Source organism: Choloepus didactylus, chromosome 1 (genome assembly GCF_015220235.1).
Source record: "Choloepus didactylus isolate mChoDid1 chromosome 1, mChoDid1.pri, whole genome shotgun sequence".
Taxonomy (NCBI): Eukaryota; Metazoa; Chordata; class Mammalia; order Pilosa; family Megalonychidae; genus Choloepus; species Choloepus didactylus.
Window position 1 is genome coordinate 111,058,270 of NC_051307.1, and position 17,202 is coordinate 111,075,471.

General features: G+C 34.6%; 1 long non-coding RNA gene across 9 annotated transcripts in view; it reads right to left on the reverse strand.

Moving 5' to 3' along the window:
- Positions 1 to 2,448: 2,448 nt before the first annotated feature.
- LOC119537368 overlaps positions 2,449 to 17,202 on the reverse strand; it is a 379,219-nt gene continuing 364,465 nt past the window's right edge. For 6 of the 9 annotated variants that reach the window (XR_005217423.1, XR_005217422.1, XR_005217424.1 and 3 more), the window contains 4 exons: positions 15,915 to 16,482; positions 13,276 to 13,390; positions 9,274 to 9,365; positions 4,225 to 6,058 (listed from right to left, as the gene is read on the reverse strand). This is a non-coding gene — a long non-coding RNA (uncharacterized LOC119537368). Of the gene's footprint in view, positions 2,921 to 4,224; positions 6,059 to 9,273; positions 9,366 to 13,275; positions 13,391 to 15,914; positions 16,483 to 17,202 lie in introns of those variants that run through there. The other 3 variants (XR_005217427.1, XR_005217429.1, XR_005217428.1) reach the window with 3 other exon arrangements.

A 17,202-nucleotide genomic window follows, 5' to 3' on the forward strand; every position in this document is an offset into this window, starting at 1 on the left:
TAATTAATTTTTAAAATGCAGCCACAGAAATTTCAGCCTCCAATAATCCAGAACTAGTCAGGCCTTGATGTCAATAGGCAAATTTATTCTGTATTTCTTGCACTCCCCTCCAAGTTTCTTTGACAGTATTTTTGTAAAAGACTATGTTCAACTTTTCAAGAAAAGTTCTGGTGTGTGTGTATTTTGTGGAGGTGCTGGAAGTTGAAGGAAGGGACAGGGGACTAGAAAAAGGGGCCAGAATTAAGCTCCTGGGAGGGAAGCCCACTGCTTCTCACGTTACCGCTTGTAAACCCTTTACCGGGTTCTGTTTGGGCTATTGTCCTGGGCAAATCATCCATTGAAAATTAAGCTCTTCAGCTCATTATATATTCTTCATTTAGGTGACCAGAACTATTTCCTGAAGCCTAGTTTGAGTGCTAATTACCTGCTCAAACACCTTGTAAATACCTCCGTGGATTTGTCATAGGAAAATTTCACTTTTTTTATTTTTTTAAATTGAGCTCACTTATTCTAAGTTCCCCTTTCAACTATCCTGGTCAAGACAACAAAGCAGCCTGACTAGAAGAACCCTCTGCTCCTCTGGCTGTTGTGAAGTGACTGTGCCTCCTCCTCAGCTACCCCAGGCAGAGCTTGCAGCAATAGCTCAATTGTCGAGAAATGTTTACCGAAGTAAGCAGTGTATTTCTATATGGAGAAGTCAGTGCTTTTTCTTCTCCTAGGCTCTCTCCCTCCCTCTGCAGTGAGGCAGAAGCCCCTTTTACAAACACCCTAAGAAATTTGTACAGAAGGAAACTTGCACTCACAAGCACTTCTTTCCTTTTTAGATTTTAAAATAACTTTCTCTAGGCTTCTTCCTCTCGACCTCCCATGGTAAAAACCTCAAACTCATAGTGCATGTCTTGGCATAGTGATAAAAACATATTTCTATCAGTTTTGAAACTGCAGAAAGAGATTTTGCTCTACTGAGGAAAAAAAATTCTTCATTTATATTTCCCTGATTATGTTGCCTTTTTTTTCCTTCCCACATCTAAATAAAATTCAAGTCTGAATGAAAGTGCATAGGTATCAACTTTAAAAAAAAATAATCAAATTAAGTCAGAAAAAGGTGGAACACAAAACCATGCCAATAGTAGATATAAGTCAATATTTTAAATACACAGAACTTCAATCTTTTATCCCTGGAAAAGAAGATTGGAAATTCGTCGATTTCACGCTATGTTTATTGCATCCTGACCACGAAGGATTTCTTTTTTTTTTCCTTCCTTTCCTTAAGAAAGCTGAAGGTGAAGACGGTCTCTATGTGGCACTGTGGTATAAGTGACCGCTGTTTGTGGAGGAGAAAAGCCCATGAAGCTTAAAAATTTTGCAAAGAGAAAACAATCCTCCTGCAGACCACAGTAAATAAAATAACAGCAGTGGGGTGATTTGCAACCATGTAACGGGGCTTTTGTCTAGGTCTATTTCTCTGTGGCTTGAGAGTTTCTGTGTTCCTTCTCTGCAGGATCTCAGTGTTTCGCCCCTCCATTACAAAGGCCCAGGGCTTGAGCCCCTCCTCCAGCTGTTCACCCCCAATCTTGCCCATGCTGAGGCTTACTTACAGCAGACTGAAGAGTTTCAGTGGGGTGCAGGGTACTGCAATTTAGGATTTCTGCAATACAGGGTGAATTTTCAAGAGTGCATCAGTGAGGGGAGCCAGCCTTAAAAATAGTCTTTACTCATCCTACTAACCATTTCGTTGCTGAACTGGTTTTTAAGGCAGGGTCAGAAGACTTTTTTCTCTAGCAAACTGTAAAGTTGCTGCAGCTGCCTCTGACAGTATTCATGAGTTAACACTTCACTTTGGCTTAGATAACAGCTGAATATGATTCCCTACAGAAAGAATTATTTAAAAATTATTGTATTCTTCTATATATGGGCTTGAGGGTAAGAAAGAAGGGAAGGAAAGAGGCAGAGAGAGAAAGAAAGAAGGAAAAAAATAAATCTTTGTGAATAAAGGAATGAAGAAGTCTCTTGTTCTGGTTTGTATTGATCTTATCTAAGCATGGGGAGAACTGATGAGTCTGTGATTACTTTAATGACCATGAAACCTATGCATTCAAAGAAATAAATGAAGCTATGTAATCACATTCTAAGTAATATCAAAGAACTATAAAAAGATCTAGGAGGAGGAGCATTATTGTATAATAGTATTTACATCATACAGAGCACCCCAGGCAAAGGTAAACCTGGGGTTGAAGTATTTCCAGGGAGACAAGAGCCTAAAATTCAATACTTTATGCCCATGACCTATCCAAGGCATTGTAGCAAAAAGTGTTTCTATTTTGATATTTGGGGAAGGGAAATGCCGATGTTCAAGGTTTCTGAATAGTTTATAGAGCAAGTAAAACTTTGGAAGTGCAACACAGGAATTATAGACAATGAGCAAATAAAGTCACCAAGTGAGGGTTATTGTGATAATATGCTTTAATTTTTAAATAATAATGAAAACATATTTGATTTAATCAAAATACACAACTCTGATTATTTTTAAATAATGTGGCATCACTTTAATCAACATTATAAAATAATGTGACTGCTTGATGAAAGGGAGATACTAAGAAATATAAATCACTGCCATCTTCCTTGAGACTAGCAAGAAAGAGAAGACATATTCACACAAAAAGATAATTAACAATATACTTTTTTAAATAGGAGTTTTAATCACATGATTACAAACATTTGTGATTTTAATGAACTTTCACACTTAGCAGTCCAGTGTAGCAGAGGAAAGAGCCCCAATTCTGGAATCTGACAGATCTTGTTTACAATCCTAATTCTTCCCTTTATTGGTTGTATGACTCAAGAAAAATAGCTTAATGTCTCTGAACCTCAGTTTTCTCATCTGTGAAATGAGGATAACATCATCTGTCTTCTTGGGTTGCTGTGAAGATTAAATAAGATAATAAATGGAAAGCACCTGGTTGTGTCTGGGCAGATGCTTAGTGATAATAGCTATTATCATTAATCCCATTTCTCTAAATAGGTGACAGAAATTCTTAATGAAATCCTTTGTTTATGAACTCCAGGAAAATAAAACGTAGTAAAAAAACTTAAGCCCTTCAAATCACAAGGCTTCTGATCATGAATTTGTTATTAATCAAGTTCCACTACAGATAAGCTTCTAGATAAAATTAAAGAATGCCCAGTTAAATTTGAATTTCAGATGAATGAGTAATTTTTTTAGAATAAGCATGTACCATGCAATATTATACTAAAAAAAGTATTCATTGTTCATCTGAGATTCAAAATTAACTAGGGTTCTGTTTATTTGTCAAATCTGGCAACCTAACTACAAACAATAAAGAGCTGAGCATGTTTAATTCCTACTCTTTTAGTCCAACTCCTGACTGAAGTAAGAAGAAAGGAATCCTTTTTTTCTGAATGTTTTTTAAAAATGAAATTTATGCTACTTAAAATTATTCAAATATTCAGAACAAAATTCATTAATATGAGAGGGAAAAACAACCACCATTTTCTCATTTTCTGTTAAACAAGTGGCTTTTCGTTTTTAATAAACCCTCACTCAAATGGTGGCAATCTGATGTTTTAGGTTCATTTAGTTAGGTCTTAATCTGACTACTACCAGGACTGAAATGAGTTTTGTTCTGCTTTGCCTTCCCCTTTTTTCTATCGCAGGGTCCCATGGAAACTTGGCTATGCAGATAGACCAGTGGAGCTCATTGTGTCCTGAGGAAGGAGACGCCCAGATGGAGATGCTTCCTCGAAAGGAAGGATCCTGCCCAGTAACGTGGCATTATGTAGGAAAGGGAAGATGCCCAGGAAATGTTTAGGTCAATGGAATAAATGTGAAGTAGTATCATGAACATGTTTATGATGCTTTTGCATTTGCTTAGCACTTTTTTTCCCTTTGTTATTTTACCTCTTCCACATAGGATTATAGGGTGAAACCCTATCACTTCTGTATTAGGAGTAGACAAAATTCAGAAATTCACATCAACAATAGATCAGCTCTGAACTCTCAATTCCAGGAGACACTGACTACCTATGCCTGGAGAGTAGGTGTTAAGGATTTCTGATTTAATGTGAAGTCAACAAAAGACACTATGCTAAAGTTTGCTTTCACACATCTTTACTTGGCTTTGTGGTTACAAGGTTAATTGTACATGCTTATGTATAAACTCATGCATATTCACTGATATAAAAGAGAAAAAAAGGATTCAAAAATAACTTAAAACAGGGATTTTATTTTTGTTTATAAAACCATTAAAAAGTTTTAAAGTCACAGCATTTGCCTCTACTAATTTTTCTTATTCATGACTGATTCAGATATTTTCTCTTTATTATTTCAATTCTATGATATATCAATATTTATTTAAATTCCACAATCTCTTTAGCTAATTCTAAGTAAATTTTAATGACTAATTGGTTTTGAAAACTCTTTTTAGATGTTATACTATCCATATCACTATTTTATCTTAAAACTTATAACCAAAAATAATCATGAAAGCAAACAAAAAGCCAGAGGAACATAAGAATGGCCCACTTTCCTTTGAAAGATAGAGAAAAATCATGGGTAATTCAGGCCAGTTGGTTTCTGGAGAACTCCAGCTATCAGAATGACTTTGTTCGGAACAGCCGCCCAACCATCCTGGCCATTACATGTCAATCTGTCAAGCCAACAAACAAAAACACCACAGGCTTTAGCACAAATGGTATATGACAAATGCAGATGTGCCTCTGAAAAGAATCTTTGCTTTTCAAACACCTGCAAGAATTCCAAAACAACTGGCATGCTTTCCACTCTGCCATAGCCACTCTCCTGACCCTGAGTTCCGAGTGGCAAAGAAAAAAATGCCTAGAATGTACAGTATTCCATTCCCATTTGGAAGGACAGTGGGGGGCTGATGAAAAACAAGTACAGTGTTGACATCACAATGCCATGCACCTGCTTTGGATGTCAAAAAGAAAGAGTTTATTACAGAAACTGCAGCATTTTTTCACTTTCTCGTTAAGTAGTCATGAGCAAATTCAAGTGTGTCCTTTTTATTAGGTTAACTCATCCTGAATTAAAAGGGCCTATTGAGAGGTGGTTTTTTCCCCCAAACAGGTATATTGTCTTCCATTCACAACTACATTGCTTCCACATTTTGGTTTCGACAGTAGTGTTTCTTAGATACTTAATAGCCAAAAAATAAAACTTGGGTTAAAGACTTTTTTTTGTAAGGCAAGCATCCCCAAATAACTTTCTTTTCAATAAACATTTTTATATCTGAAACATTTTTTAGCAAAGAAACATAATTTGGTCCTGGGCAATAACCCCACTGTTTGCATTTTTCCTGGTATCTTTTGAAAGTGCCGTCCTTATAAAACCAGCACTATGAAACAATGGTTAACATGTATTTTTTAAGGTTGTCAGTTCATAGACGAAACTGTCCCTTTAGTCTCACAATTTTGGATGCCAGTCAGTTTTTTGATGGTATTTTTAATCTCTTTCTTAATAAAATCGTATTTTATATATAATGTATATATAGTTTTATATATGTGCATGTATATATATATATATATATATATATATATATATATAGTGTGTGTGTGTGTGTTTACATATGCACACACACACACAGTTACAAAATAGAATCTCCTGAGCCAGCAGTCAAACTATAAATATAGATATGGCACTACTATGTTATCAGAAAGAATGTCAGAGAGAGTAGGCTGCCCAGTAGCAAATTACAAAGTTTTGGCTCCCAAGAATGAGCTGCGTTGTTTGTTCTTGCACACTGCAGCTGCCTCTCCTGCCCTCCCTCCCCGCCTTTTTTGGTGGTTTATTACACACAATCTACTAATGAATGGGAGCCGCTGTTTTACAGTACACCACACTTACAGGACTTATCTCTAGGCCTACCACAGATTTGACTGATCAACAGCAGGGCACCGCCATCATAATTCTTCCTAGAAAAGGAGTATAAAAAGGGGTTTGTTGGAGGTTGGCTGGGTCTGCAGAGAATCCTGCCCGCAGGGCTTGCCGGTGCCATCACTAGCTGTTATGGTCTTTGGCCTAATAAGGTACAGAAACAAAGATTGTTCACTTACTCAAGAAGACTAAAGCACCAGAATGATGGAAAGTAGAGGCAATAGGGCACATATCCAAGTGGGATTAAGGCCACAAGTGCAACTTTATAGGGCTGTCTGGGTGGCAGAATAAGGATCTGCAGCTGAAAATCCAGTTCAAACATAATTTATTACATGTCATTCATAGATAGAGGTAGTTGTCATTAGGAGTTAAATTGTTGCACTCTGTCCATCTGATTTTGATAACTATTTCTGTATCTTCTTACATGTTGTCATAACTCAGGAACAGAAGCAGAAGGTAAACAACAGATTGGTAAATAAGCAGTTCTATTCTAAGAAATATCTCTGGAAAAAGAGCTATGGTGAGTCATTTTTTCTGTAAAGTTACACGAGGTCCTTTACATTTCTAAATTTTACTTTTCTTTAATTGCAGCAACATATTACAATTTGTGTCTCCTAGACTTTTGCAAACTTTCAGATAAACTTCTACAAAATAAACATTTCCCAACAAAGCAAATACACTACCCCTATTATGTACAAGAAGAAATTTCAAATTTGGAGAATTCAGTTGTCTTAGTCCAAATATCATTGAAAGAGCTAACTGAGAATAACATTCTGAATTTCAACCTTCTAATCTTTTCATCATGTTCCCAATGTTGAGAATGAAGCAAGAACACCAATAAATAAATTAATTATATACATACATGACATAACTATACATATGTATGATATATCATACATGTGTATGATATATCATATGTATGATATTAAAAAATGGTTTCCACTGTTCTTGGGTTCCAAATACTACTGGAATTAGATGCATAAGTTATTAAAACGGTATTCCCACAATGAACCCAGCACATTGTGAAATTATTGTATAGGTGTCTCCTGTCTGAAAGAGGACCGTCCTTGGCTGAGGCCTTAATGTATTGTAAATGGACTATATATTCTAAAATCATAATTCAAAGTCAATATGATTGGCTTTTATATACATTTATAGTTAATGAAGGTATAACTATATTAACAGTATTTAAAAATAACATTTTTTAATGTTATCAGGGTATACAGCCTAGGTCCAGGTCCAGGTCTAAGTATGAATCTTAATGGAGCCTGATCAGAGTTCCTCAAAGGGATTCTACCTGTGAAGGCTGGAAGCCAAATGTGGCAGCTTTTCAAATTATATTCTCCCCCAAATAGTCAAATTGCATAGGCATCCTCTCCGTTCCCTGCCCTTCATGCTTTATTTACCCTGATTTCAAAACATTTAAGACTAATGTATTAATTTTATCTTTAGAACCCAAGAATTGTAAGGTTTACTATTATTTTCCATCTTTTCATATTTTTCTTTATTTCTCTCTACTCATGCCCCTCTGCTAGCACATTAACTTGTAGTTGCCCAGTGCTTCTTTCAGGAAGCAGAAGTATTATCTTATTCTGATATAAGGATCATTGTATTCATGAAGTCATTCTACATTAAATGGGAAAATTAGATGTGAGTATGGAACTGTATTAAACTAGTTTGCTTCTGAACTCTGTTACTTACTATCTCTGTGACTTTAGGCAATTTACTAAACTTCTCTGAACCTCATTTTGTTCATTTATAAATGGGGACAATATTGACTCCCTGACCCTTCTGCATCCCTTATTTTACATTCAAGGATAAGATATTGGGAGTTGCTTTGAAGATGAAACATCTGGAAACAACCTAAATGACCATCAACAGGAGAATGGTTAAATAAATTCTGGTCTAACCCTACTGTGGAATACTATGCAGGAGTTAAAAAGAATGAGCTAGCTCTATCTGTGTTATCTGTATGTTCTCCTTGACATATTGTTAAGTGAGAAAACACTTGTAGTAAAATCTCATATGTTTAAAAAAATTTAGTATAGATGTGTATATATTATTAGAATACAAAGAGTAGCTAACCCTTAAATAGTGTTCATTATTTGGCAGGCACTAATCTAAGTGGTTCACATATAACCCTTACTTAATCCTTACAATAACCCATGAGCTAATACTGTTGTCATCTCTACTTTTACAAATGAGAAACCGAAGTCATACATTTAGTAAACAGTAGAGCTGGGATCCAAACCTTGAGTGTTTGGATTCAGAGTCTATGCTCCTACTTATTTATCTATCTATCTATCTATCTATCTATCTATCTATCTATCTATCTATCTTCTATCTATATCATCTATCTATCTCTATCATCTACTTCTATCCATCTATCCATCTACACATCTGATGTCTGTGTTTCTTTTTTAATCTATGTTTCCCTTTTTATCCTAGTTTTATTCTATAAACTTTTGCATTGTTTGAATTACCATAGCCTAGATTACAATTATAGTACTGGGGATACCTGATATGTAGCTGCAATGATTATAAAAGGAAAAGCCTTATAAACAAGTAGCCTTTCAGCTGAAAGACAGGTCAATAATTTACTTTGGATGGAGTCATATTGTTCCTATCTTTGAGAGCAGGAGGTGTGAAACCTTTTCTTTTTAATTGTAACACCTTTTTCTTTCAACAGCACCTACATAGCACCGTGCCCGCTATGAGTACTCAAAAGTTTTGTTTACTGACTGAAAGGAGCCTATAAGTGAAAGACTTTTGTTAAGGCAGGCCTATAATTTGAGGCTATGTTTCGGAGCAAAGTTAAATCAAAATTAAGTGTATGGCTCTGGATCTTTAGCCAGTGCTTTAACCAACTAGGCTAATCAGCCACCGGTAAGAATGACTGTTTCTTCTACCCTCCTGAACCCTCGGGTCCATTCACCTTATTTGCCTCAAATTTCATTCTAATTTGATGTTCAATATACGTCAACTGATTTCCCCTGTAAGATATTATTTGGGCCTGGATTTCTAAGCCTTTGGTCTGGGATTTAGTTTTCACTTGACTTGAGATTTCATATTAGGGAAGTTGACATTTATAACAAACATCCTATTCCTGGACTCTCGTGCTTTACATCACCAAAAACATGCATGTTAGTTTGCTATTTTGATCATTACAGGATGATTCTGATGTTGCTAGTATGTATTTAGTGTCTCTTTAAATTTTTTTTTACCAAGGATACTAAAACGATACTAAAAAGATGCAATTATATGAGGTTGTTCATACAATTGGCTGGTACTTCCTGATTACAAGATATCTCTGCAGACTTTTAAAAATATTTAAATAAATTTCTAAACTTTTCATTCACCTGGATAATCATGAATATAGGGCTTCTGAATGATGAGTAAAAAGTGACTATTTTCTTCTCTTATGCTGAAGATTCATTCCCATATCCTTGGCCTGTAAAGAAAAAAAAAAGCATGGTTTAAAATGCAGTGTTTATTCATAACTCTATAATAGAACTCTGGAAGAATATGGTATATAAGAAAAAGAATGATTGATTTTTCAATAAGTAATCATTTTAATATTTGAAATGTTATTTTACAAATATGAGAAATATACATCCAGATAAGGAAATTGAAGAAAACAGAGTCACCCAGATTCAGGAATAAAACATTAGATTCCTAACAATTAGTATTCTTTACTGAGTTGTAACTCTTTAAAAGAAGTACTTTTGTTTTTAATATAATGTTTTTATGGCATTTATGATGGTATTTCCTTAATGAATAAAGCTATAGAATCACTTAATAAAATAGTCAGTATTCAGCCTCATTTTGTGTAATTCTAGAAACTTTATTTTAAATCCTATTAATTCTCTCTGGAACACTATACAATCTTACCTCTCTACCTTTCCTCTCCACTTGGAATGTGGTCCCATAATTGCCTAGCACAGTCATAACCATTTTTCAAGCCCCACTTTCCTCAACAATCCTTTCCAAGCTACTCCATATTATCACAGCTATTTGTCTATAGCTTCATCATAGCTTATACTGAAGAGAGACTTGTGTAGATGCCAATTTCTCTTTCCTGGCAAGCAGAGAACAAATCTTGAGTTTTATTTTGTATTTCTTAATTCCAATCCCTCCCTCTACCTAGAACCTAGCACAAAATTCCATGATGGCAGGGACTTGTCTTATTCATCTTTGAATAACTTAGAGGAATATTTCATACCAGTTATAGAAGATAGTTTAATTTATGCTTATTCAGTGACTAGGCATGCAACAATAACACAAACAGGACAACTGTAGGTTTCTCCAGTAAATTAAGTTCCACAACCATAAATTGTATCTATTAGCACTCAGATATACTGGATACATTCATATTATCTGGAGATACAGAAAAATCTGGTATAAGAGACACTAATATCCAAATAGTTGACTGAATTTTTCACTTTGCATTGTGATTTTTAAAATGGGCGTGGAATGTACTTTTCCTTTCAGGGGAATACATAACCTTTTTATGTTTGATTGGCTTGTTTAAAACTTCATTAGTGCTTGGAAAACTTCCCATTTGCCTTGGGAAAAATTCCTCTACCTTTATAAAGAAATCCTATTTTGCCAAAAATGTATTCATCTCCCCAGATTAATAATAGTTTTAAAAGAGGAGAATGGAGGGAGAGGAGGGGAATGGGATAGAGAGAGGGAAGAAGGAGAGAAATAATATCTTTCTGATAACAACATATTGGCAGGGGTGATTTAAAAGAAAAGTGAGTAATCTCTGATCTTTATTCATTTATTTCCAATATTTGTGTGATACCTTACTTATATATAAATGATATGTAGCAATCTGCCAAAATTTATTTTCAGATTACTAAAAATGCTTTTTTTTTTAACCTGAAAACTAACCAATAGCTTAAATGACTTTAAAAGACTATAAAGATAGCAAGCGGGGATTTGTCAGAATCTATAACACTACAAGTGGATTTTAGTTTTCAGAGAAGTATCGATATACCTGAGAATTCTGTGACTTGTTATAAATTTAACTAAAGTTGAATGTTTTGTTGTGTAGTTTATCATGTTAGGCAAAATATTATGCACTAGCTGAGCCCCTTTTGCTAAGCCTCCCATATTTTAAAAGGTATATCTAATGATTGATGAATAATAGTGGAAGAAGGAAGGGAGGAAAGAAGGAAGGAAGGAAGGGGAGAGGGAGGGAGGGAAGGAGGGAGGGAGGGAGGGAAGAGGGGAGGAGGAAGAGAAAGAAAGAAAGAAAGAAAGAAAGAAAGAAAGAAAGAAAGAAAGAGAAAGAAAGAAAAGAAAGAAAGAAAGGAAGGAGGGAAGGAAGAAAAGAGGGAGGGAGGGAGGAAAAAGGAAAGAAAGAAAGAAAACCTGTTTTTGGACGGTGACAGTTGTTAAAGATAAACATGGACAAAATGAATAAGAATCGTAATATAGTAAGTAACTTAAAAATTTCAAAGAGCAACTAAACAAACATCTCTCAATATTAATAGGAGAGTACTTATTCTTGCATTTACCGATTTGCACATTAGTGGAGTAGACATTAAAAGTTTAGATTTTGGAGGCTTTGCCATCTACCTCTACATCAAAATGAACAATCTTCAGTCTATTGTCAAGCTTTTATGGAAAAACTTTAGCACAAGAAAGTTTATAAAACGTATTATGACTTATACAAACTCATGAATGCAACATAAAACCAGAATAGTTGTTTCTCCTTTTCTGGACAATTTTTCATTTTTCCTAATCCTAAAAAGCCTGACTGGATTTGTCTGGCTGCCAGTATAATTCAGGGACAAAAGCTTCTATTTATCTATATATAAAATGACTAATTTAATACTGTATATAGTCTAAGAAATAAAAAAAATAAAACGTTTTTCCATATTAACATCCACACTGCCCACATTACATAATTAAAATAATATAATTAAAAACCTAAGAGGAATCATATGGTGCCATATTTTTGTGTTTCAGGATTTCTCTATGCTTAGAAAGTTTATAGTAATATTCGTTAACCACATCTTTTATTTATTTTTCCTAGAGTGCACTGAAAACTTTTTCTTAAAATACAAGGGAGTGAAAACACAAGGGAACAAAAGTAGTCTTACACAATTTCATTTACTCAGACTTGCTAAGATGTTAAAAGAACTTTATCATTGGCATATGCTCAAATTAAGTACATCATATGCAAAACCTGCTTCTAAAGGCTTATTTATTAAGTAATATTTTATATTGAGACATATAATCTATGGTTTTCATGTATATGTTTCAAATCCAAGGTGGTTATTTAATTTATAATTTACATAGAACTGCCTATGTTGATTTTTGGAAATTAAGATCTTCAATTTAAAGACCATTTTAAAAAACATATGCTACATAAAACAAAAAAATTGACAAAATAAAAAGTGAATAGGATTTTTTTCAATATATGTGCCTTAACTTGTTCATCTGTGCGATATGAAAGCTATGCTCTTAAGGCAAAATTTTGATGTCCAGGGACAAAGAACACAAAAATAATTTAAAAGCCTATTGCTTTGTGTTGATCACTTGAGATAGAAGCTATAAAATCTGAGTTGATATCCCACTTTTTCCATTTCTTAACTTGATCACAGTATGCAAATGACTCAACTTCTTCCTTGGTAAACATGGGTTAATGATATTTGCTTATTTCATAACATTATTCTAAGGATCAAACAAAATTATCAATTGAAAGGTGCTCTGTAAACTGTATGGCATTAAAGAAATTTAAGATTTTATAAATAATAATTTTATGTAATTGAGAAACTACAATTTATGCAAGATATCACTCCTAATATTGAATTTGATGTCTAAACACAGATACTCTCTTTGGAACCATAGGTTTAACTAATAGGAAGAGGAGTGTCTTTCTGGTTACCTCTCGGACAGGTTAACAACCAGGAAGAATGTGATCTACAGTTAGAGTCAGGTTGTATCAGGTGGACAGTGTAATCACTAGGACAATTCTTAATATAAAGAAAGTGGAGATGTGAGTCTGAAGAGAGGAAATATCAAAGGTACCCTTTATCAAGAGTAAAATGTTGAAATCCATCTATTTAAGATTAATCACTGTTCTTTTAGTTAAGCTGTTGTCATCTCTAACTTTCCCTGAGTAGAAAATAATCTACACTTCCAACTAAGTTATTCATGGTTCAATTTGCTCTCAGAATACTATAATAGGCTTTGCGAAGATAAGTTTTATAATAGGGATTTAGCATAGTGAGAAGCCAAGACACAGAGGCCTTCAAACACAAAGAGTATATGTGTATATAAACTGCTCAGTCCCCTCCCTCTCTTCTTCCACCCTCCCTTCTCCCCTCTCCCAAAAGGATACTTACACCTACTTAAAATCTAATTTTTACAGAAGATTCAGATGAAATGGCATCTCAACAACTTCACAGTACAATTGATTTCAGCCACTGCAGTGTTGCTTTGGAGCCATTTTCAACAGTGCTGGGAAAAGAGGAAAACTTTGAGTAAAGTACCACTGGAAGAAGAAACACTGAAGGATTTTAAGAAAGAAACATTCATAATCTTCCCTCTTGGAAGTTACGGTTTGCTTGATGACCACATCTACATACTGAGTTCACAGATAGACCTTTCAAAGAGAACTCCTTCTTCCTAGAGAAAATAAAACATTTCAGGGCCGTATCCTGAAAAAAAAAAAGGAGGAGGAGGAGGGGAATCACTGATGATTTATATACATAATTTTTCCCCAAGCTTTTGATATCTTTGTTGAAAATGCATAGTTACTCCAAAACACTATTAATTTCTTGTTCTTTGCTCTATACTTTATAAGAGGGAACTTTCCATGTTTATAATTTTTATTTCATTTGTATCCAAATGAGTGTATTAGCTATTTGTCTTACAAAGTAGCAAGGGACTTGGAGTATAACATAGTTCATCTTCATTCCAGACTGTCGATTTTTAAGGTTCCTCATTTGCCCATTTTAAACACTTCAATTTTAGAATTTAAAATACTAAAAACTCTACCTATTTATGTATATTAATAATTAGTTTTCCTTTTGTGGACAATTACATCCCTAATGTACCTATTTTGTTGCAAGCTAGCCAGTCTTATTTGCATATTTGTAACAAAGTATAAAAACGTATAAAGGTGTGTAGCTTATTTGAGTATTTATATCCAAAACTATTCTTTGATTTAAAAAGCCCTGCAAATTATACAAAAGTTCTATAAAGGACATGCATTTTAAATTTTTTTTTGCACATACACAGAAAGATTTCTCAAATTGTTTTCTAATGTGCTTTTAATGATTTCTAGCACTCATGCCTCCTTACTTGCTTTCCAAACTGTTTATACTGTCCCCAATAACACTCAGTGGAAAGCTGTCATTCCTGACTAAATCCTTACTTAGGATGGATGCTATGCCTCCGTGAGACAGGGTCGGGGGTCAAAATCGATTTTGTAGGCCACCTGGAGAGTCCAGGCCATGAACTGACTCAAAAAATTTATATCAGAGCCGGAATGGTCCACCTCCCAGGGTCAGATCAGGCCTGACACTCCAACCACAGGCTGGCGCATGCTAGACCGAGCTCAGAGAGAGGCCAGAGTTGTTGACCCTGCTAGCTGACCTCTTCAAACTTCAGGAGAATTTTTTTGGCAGTTACCACGGTGACTGGGTACTCTAAAAGCTTATCCTTCTTACTGAAAGGGGAAAAAATTAGGAAGAAGACTAGGTTAAAACCTACCTTGCAGAAACACCTATCATGGTTAAAGTAAAAAATAACAGTAATTCAGGAGGGTTTATGTGATCTATGCCTTTGATATTAATTTCCACTAAGATTCTAAAGATACCCGAATTTGCAAGGTCTTTTGAACTGCAAAATTTCACATTTGGAATAGATATTGCTTTTTTATCAATAGCTAATAGCAATATAAACAATGTATAAAAATACTTCTTAAACAATGTAATTTACATGGAATTTCTAATATCTCTCTGCTTTTATTTGACAATGATCATCTCTGAAATAAAATCCTTTATGAACACTAATCTATTAGGAAAAAACTGTATTTAAATAATCATTTTTGCATCAAAAACATGCCCACAATTTTTTTTTCCCCTGAGAGAAAAGCATCCATTTTTGTTTAACCAGAAATAATAAAATTAGGAGAAAAGCAAGGGAGATATTATTATTATATATTTTGTTTTTTACTAAATGACAATTAGAAATATATACATTAAAAACAATATCCTAAAAATATTTTACATATAACAAAAGAACACAAGTAGGGAAAAAAAATACAGTGTGTACTTTATCTTTAGAGCAATGCATGTTAAAGCTAAAAAAGCCATAGAATATTCTTCCATGTTAATACCAAATGTTATCTTGTCCTAATGTCCCACAACAATAGAAAGACTTCTGGATTAAAAGTTAATTCCTCAAATGGTTAACCTATGCATATTATAAAACTCTGCAAGTTGATTTTTGGTGATGGATCTTAATACAAAATGCCTTCAAAATGGCTCCTATGCGTGGCTTGAAATCAGACAAGAATCATAACAACTTAGAAGTGTAATATTCTTTAATAATAATAATACTTGCTTTTAAAAATACCTATATACTCTGCAACCCCCCAACCTGACCCACACACACAATGACTTTTTTGTAAAATGAAATCATTCATTTTTATTGTTGCTGCTGCTTTGGCCTTCCTTTAATTGTCTCATCTAGTTTTTACATGATCCAGGTCTTGGAAGCCTTGAAAGAGCTTCCTCCAGAATTTATTTGGGCTCTTGTGTGTGGTATGTGTGTGAGCACACATATGCAATCAAGCATCGGAGAAGGGAAGGTGGATTTGCATTTTAAAAAGCAGTGGCTACATAACAAAACAATGCCTTTGGTCTAAATATCATTTTTCATCTTGACTCTAAGCCAAGCCAAAAGTGATGAATTACAGAAATGTAGTAGCTGACACTCCAAAAATGAATACTGAAATTTCAGAGAAATGTTTTACCTAATCTCAAATGTTCATTTTGCTGTGACCTATTTTCACTGTTTCATAATCATCACTAAGTTCTTAGAACAGATTGGACATAAAACCAAGTATTTGTTAACTAATCTTAATTTTTCTTTTTTTTTTTTAAAAAAAAGCAAACTATAAATCAGGAATCATTTCCTTCCTGGTTTTGTGCTCAAAACAGTGAAAGGGAAGGTCAGAGATGTAGTTTGAGATGATTTTGCCGTGTGATCCAATTGCACTTTGCTAAAACACAGGTCTTTCAATTAGATAGTATGGTTTTTGACATCAGGAAGTGGGCAGCCAGGTTGGTGAGTCACTGCAACTCTGGTGCCAGCTCGTTCTCTTGGTGATGAGCACGGACTGTCCTTCCCAGTCGCAGGCACTTGGCAAGCTTCCTTAAAGTCCCGGTGGCTGGCAAAGCATGTGGAACTATCAAACAGGAAACAAGGTCCTTCTCAGGTTTTGAAAACGGATGATAGAAGTCATAAAATGAGGCAAGCCAGGCCAGAATCTCCTAAACCATAAGCCTTATCTTGAGTGAAACATTATTTCCAAGTTGGATCTGAAAAGGAAAAGAAGTTAAAATATAAGGCAATGGTTCGTTTGCATGCAAGGAAACAGTGCCATGTCTCTGCTTGATTTCCTCTAGTCAAAGTTAGTATCTCCCAGAAAAAGAGCAAGAAATCATTTTCCAGTCTTCTGCACAAATTTTTACTAAAAGGACTATGAAATAGATAGGCGTTTTATTCAATAACTTATGGACCCAGACCTTCTCTTAGTGGGATAATTTACAAATATGTTATAGAATCACTGAATTTGGGGGCTGAAAGGAACTAAGAGATCACTTTATCCTATCTTTTTACTTTACAGATGTGAAACCCGAAGCCCAGAAACATGAACTGCCTTATGTACACACTGCTAGTTTGATTCCTTGACTAGAACCTAGATCCTGCTTGGCATTTTTAGCCTAGTGTGTTCTCCACTACACTATGCAATCTCTTTACTGGAGTAAAGAATTTCAAAAGCCCCTACCAGTAAACATATTCAAAGCCTTGGAGACAGGGTCATTCTGGGACCTGATATAAAATGATTGTAAAACTCATTCAAATTACACCTCCAGAAAACAACTTTAGATACCATGCATGCGGAAATTCTAGAAAATCAGGTGGTGAAACAATAAAACAATATGCACTTGTACAGGGCCTCAAAATTCTCAGAAACTTATGTCTTATGGTAACAGGGCATGCTATTACTATTATTTTTCCAGCTAATTGTTTTTATT